The sequence below is a fragment of the Lithobates pipiens genome, unplaced genomic scaffold (genome assembly GCF_037356315.1).
Source record: "Lithobates pipiens isolate NorthernLeopardFrog02 unplaced genomic scaffold, aLitPip1_a1.2 Scaffold_19, whole genome shotgun sequence".
Classification (NCBI taxonomy): Eukaryota; Metazoa; Chordata; class Amphibia; order Anura; family Ranidae; genus Lithobates; species Lithobates pipiens.
In genome coordinates, this window is record NW_027507764.1 from 518590289 (window position 1) to 518596288 (window position 6000).

The following is a 6000-nucleotide window of genomic DNA, read 5'->3' on the forward strand; positions in this document are numbered from 1 at the left end:
TCAGCAGTAGTGCTGCTATAAGTACTTGCCCCTCAAACGAGCTGCTTGGATACACACAGTCTTAGGCTCCTTGGACGCACACAGCTTCAACCCTTCAACGCACACAGCTTTGGGCTCTTTGGATGCACACAACTTCAACCCTTCAACGCACACAGCTTTGGGCTCTTTGGACGCACACAGCTTCAACCCTTCAACGCACACAGCTTTGGGCTCTTTGGACATGCACAGCAGCAAGCTACTCCACCATCCTCCACACTCCATTCCCAACAGCCCTTCATTATATGGCCTGTGGGCAGCTGGGCACACACCCTGCTCGTTATCATCAAGACCTGGACACAGGGCTGGAGATATGCAAACTCTGTCTCTTTTTCCTCCGATTTCATAAGGACAGAGCCTCGCTCTGTCACAATGGGTACAACAGTTTACTACCCATACCTCCCATTATTTCCTTAAAATTCCCAAAGAACCGCCTAGCTCCCCCTGGAGCACGAAGACCCCGAAATGACCCCCCACTCTATACCCAGGGAGGGTGGGTGGCGATCACTTCCTCCGCCGCCCTGCGAGTGATAGCAGAGTGCTCTGCTATCACAGAGCTGACGCTGGCTCCCCCTACCTGGTTTCCTTAAAGCGGCCATACTTCCCCCTAAAGACGGCGACTGTGCGGTGCAGCACATGTCATGCTGTCCCTGCGCCCACCCCCTGCGGCTGCTAGCTCCGGGACTCCCTTTAAAATTAGCACTTTTTATTTCGAACTTTCGGGTCCCATAGACTTCAATGGGGTTTTAAATTTCGTACGAATTTGCGGTCCGTTCGAAAGTTCTGATGCGAACTGAACCAGGGGCCACTTCAGCCCCGCAAGGTTCACTTTCGCTTTCTTTTGGTGGTATTTGATCACTTCTGCGGTTTTTATTTTTTGAGCTACAAACAAAAAAAGACCGACAATTTTGAAAAAAAAAAACAAAATTTTTTAAAAATTTCTGCTATAAAACATATCCCAAAAAAAATTTAAGAAATCTAATTTCTTCCTCAGTTTAGGCCAATATGTCTTCTTCTACATATTTTTGGTAAAAAAAAAATCCCAATAAACGTATATTGGTTGGTTTGAGCAAAAGTTATAGCTTCTACAAACTAAGGGATATTTTTATGGATTTTTTTTTTAACTAGTAATGGTGGCTATCTGTGATTTTTAGCGGGACTGTGACATTGTGACAGACAGATCAGACACTTTTGACATTTTTTGGAGACCAGTGACACCAGTCCAGTGATCAGTGCTAAAAATATGCACTGTCACTGTACTAGTGACAGTGGAGGGGAAGGGGTTAACATCAGGGGCGATAAAAGGGTTAAACTTGTTCCCTAAGGGGTGCTTTCCAACCTGGGGGGGGGGGTTTGCTGTGACTGGGGAAAGAAAAAGATCAGAAACACAAGAACGCTGTCTTTCCCTCACCGATTGGCAATCTGCCTTATTTACATAGGTAGACTGCCATTCTGCCATTGCTGTGAACAACCAGCTGGTCCCAGTGGACATCGCGTCCTGTTGGACCCGCTGATTGGCTCCCACTTTGTCCAATCACAGCGTGAGCGAGTAACGTGCACGCCCCCAAACCTTGTGCACTAAATCACGTACGGGAACGTGATTTCGCACAGCCGGGCCGGCCTGCCACAGTATATATGCGTGGAGCGGTCTGGAAGCGGTTAATTCCACTGGTCCCCAAAAAAAGTGTCAAAAGTGGCACTTAGTGTCCGATTTATCCACCATTTACTTATTTATTTTTTTACCAAAAATATGTAGCAGAATACATATTGGCCTAAATTACTGAAGAAAAATTATTATTTTTTCCATTTTTTTTATTGGATATGTTTTATAGCAGAAAATTCAATTTTTTCCCCAAAATTGTCAGTCTTTTTTTGTTTATATTGCAAAAAAAAATGAATTAAAAAAAACAAAACAAAAAACGCAGAGGCGATCAAATACCACCACGAGAAATTTTTTGTTTGTGGGAAAAAAAAAAAAGGAAAAGGACAATATTTGGGCATGACGTCGCTCTTACTGTATGCAAATTTGCGTTCGTGGCTTGAAGGGGGATGACGTAGAGATGCTCAACGTGGAGGGAGGGGCGATGTGGAGGCTCGGCCGGAGACGACGCGCGGAAGTTAAGAGAGGAGACAGCCGGAGAGTGAGAGAGGCCGGCATATGAGATGAACTACCGCACTATACCGCTCCGGTACCTACCTATCCGCCGGACGAGGGACAGCAAGCAGAGCCGGTAGACAGCCCTCAGTTGTCAGCTCTCCCCCCCCTGCCCCCCTACCTTACTTGCGAGACGCCGGAGAAACAAGCAGCAAACATGGAGAACGGAACAGCAAAGGAATAAACGTCTGGACACAGATAAGTGTGGCAACATCCTGCAATTTATTATCATCTGATATTTAGCTGTTTATACAGAGACTATGCTTATATGACACACTGTTAAAACAGGAATTAGGAAAAGAAGTAGCACGAAGACTATAATGGTCGGGAGGAGTATAAGAAGTCAGCAGTGTTGATAAACATAGTGGATATAAACCTTCAGCTACCTGGCCGGGAAAGTTGAAAATGCAGGGAGATAACATCTGAAACTGTTATACATAGTGGCGGCTCTGTTTTATATGCTTCTCACTTATCCATATGTCCTGTATATAAACTAACTAACGATACTTAACAGACGGATAATAAATAACAGTAGCAACAGACGGGGAATAGTTGGCAAGACATACTGTGTAGATATTTTCTCTGGTTCTAGCAATTGAATCATCATCTTGGAGGTCTAAATAAGGTGACCAATGGATAGCAGCAGGTAATATAGAGGGACAACGAGCGTAAAAGACACGAGTGGTTGTTCTCTGCACTCTTTACCTGCCAATATATATACTATATCAATGTGATTGCTGGTTAGCATGGTAGCAACAAGCAGGAAACCCCATGAATGACACCATAGGCTGGTAAATCTTCTTAGTCGCCTCCCAGCAATTTGTAAACAGTATCCCACAGGGGTTGCGAGCTGACATCCTTAATCCTAATATATAAAAAAAATTTTTCCAAATGGACAGTCGGTTAAAACCGTGACATCTGGTTTAAGAACGACAGAACAGACTGGGAAATTCTCTAGGTATATGTAAATAATACCTCCTCTGCAGGATTCCTGTGAGTTCTATGCATGGAAAATGAAAGTGTAGCAATGCCCTGGAATGAACAAGTCTGATCATTGCCCTATATCCCTTCTTCTGTTTTTTTTATTTTTTATTATTATTATCCCAAACTTGTCTGGCTACCGAATATAGTTCACTGACTGACCACTAAATGGAGGTGTAGCAGCTTGGGAATAATCTGAATACATCTGCGGAGAAATCTGTTTAACAGATTGACTACCTGGGTGGATGCACACCAAAGGCTAGCTGATAAGTCAGTAATCGGTACGTGTCGAATAACGTCTGGAAAAGACAAGGTCGGGTGCGGTTTCTGAGTCGTACACCTATCGGCGAAGTGTATTTTCCTCCGATGTACGATATACATAGGAGCAAATGGTAAGAACAGTACGAACTCCAGAGTCGCCCTGAAATTCTCTGGCTGGCGGTATAGTCGGTCAGTGGTAGGTGACTTGGGAGGGTGAACGGATAGATATTGGTAGAGCCCCCCTGTCAAGTAGAAGGGTCACGAGGAGACCAACAAACTGGGGAGACGACCACGGGAGGCAAAAAAAAAAAAAGGCAACATGAGTAGAGCCTCAAAACAAACCGTTAAGGGTGGAGGCCCCAAGACCCCAAAAAACATAACCACCGAAAGTACTATAAAACAATATATGACACAAGGACCCAGTCCGAAGGGCGGTGGGCAGGGAAAATTATCCTCTAACCAGTTGAAAAACAGGGGGCCGGAAAAAAAAACAGGAGATGAATTGACAACAGAGAGTGAACTGGAGCTAAGCAAAAGTGAAGACCAAAGACTGGACGATGAAGGGATAACAAAAGGGACGATGAGGGAAATGCTTCAAAAACTAGAGAACGCCATAAAATCAGATATAAGTCTGTTAAGAAGCGACTTGGGATATTTACTAACAAGAGTGGAGGAGGTGGAAGGAAGAATTAATATACAAGCGCAGGAGATAAACAAAGTGCAGGAGCAAGTTAAGACAACATACCGGAACCAGAGGAGAATTCTTTATCGATTGGAAGATCAAGAAAATAGAAATAGAAGACAAAATATGAGAATCCGATCTGTTCCAGAAAATAAAAAAGAGGACTTGAAGGACATTATGAAAGAGATATTCAGTTCCATACTGGACAGAGGAGAGGAGACATTTCCCATGATAGAGAGGGTGCATCGGGTGGGGAAGAAAAGGTCTGAGGAAACAGGAAGACCACGAGATATTATCGTAAGATTCGAACATTACGAAGATAAAGCGGAGATTTGGAGAAAATTGAGGGGGAAAGCCCCACTTAAATATGCAGAAATAGAAATACAAATTTTCCCAGACCTAGCACCAGAGACATTGACCAGGAAGCGCCTCCTAAAACCTCTGTTGGAACAGATGAGAGCACAGAATATCAGTTATAGATGGGGTTTCCCAGCATGTCTGTTAGCATTTAAAGATGGAAGAACAGCTAAACTGAGTTTCCCTGAAGAGTTGGGAGAATTCTGTGAGAAGTTAGAAATCCAAACCCCAACTCTGTCAGGTTGGACAGACGGGTATGAGGAATTATTCTGAAGAATTTAGACGCCAAAGTATAGGAGGAAGAGAAAAAGGTCTCCGGGAGTTGGTGGGAGGGGCAGGGACGGGAGAAAATAACTCAAAGGGCTGGACGGGAGGTAGGCCCACTACCCCCCCCCCTTTTTTTTTTTTTGGTAAAACATCTAAGGGGGGAGGGTGTGGAGGCAAAATATAGAACCCCACCTCAGAGCACTAAAGACTTGGAAATGACCGGAGATGTCGGGTCAATTAACAAGTCAAAGGCCGTTTGGAGGCCAAAAGGAGGGAGGAGGGAGGGATTGGGGGGGTTGTGGCGGGGAAGGGGGAGGAAGGGATCGAGGGTGAAATGGGGACATGTCAGTAGCGAAATCCTTAGGGAAAATGAAAGAAAACAAGGCCAAAATAGAAAATATGGAGAATAAAATGAATGAGTTAAATTTTCTGTCCTATAACGTCAAGGGCCTCAATACAGTAAAAAAGAGGCACAAAATTTTGGTAGAACTAAAACAGTATAAGGCTGATGTAATTTTTTTACAAGAAACGCATATTTCACATACATCAAAGATCAGGATATACTTTAAAGATCATCCGAGTTGGTATTATGGGGATACGATAACAAATAGGGCAAGAGGAGTAGCAATAGGTTTTGGGAAAAATATTCGCTTCACCCTAGAGGGAAGAGAAACAGACCCAGAAGGAAGGTACCTATTCCTAAAAGGGAAAATAGGAAATACCAGGTATACATTGGTCAATATTTACTCCCCGAATAAAAACCCCATAAAATTTTTAAAGGGAATCTTAGCTAAAATACAGTGGTAACGTGGTTATTATGGGAGATCTGAACTTTTGTTTGAACCCGGAGTTAGATAGTACGTCCCGTGCACGGGGAAGGGGTAACGCTCAGCTAAAGAAGATACGTCAAAAGTTGAGTGAGAGTCAACTGGTGGATGTTTGGAGGATACAACACCCAAGAATATTAGACTATACGTATTTCTCCCCTGTGCACGGGACATACTCAAGGATTGATTATATCTTTGTAGAACACAGATCCCTGGAGAATGTCCTAGAAACAAGCATAGAAATAACAACACAATCAGATCATGCCCCTATAATACCGTAATGAAAATGCAGATCCCTGGATATAGTAAACAAGCTACTAGGTGGCGGTTGAATGAAGAACTAATCTATGATAAGGAAGGTGGTGAAGTACATGGTAAAGAACTAGAAAAATATTTCTTATTAAATGAGACTGAGGGAATTTCCGGGCAAGTTC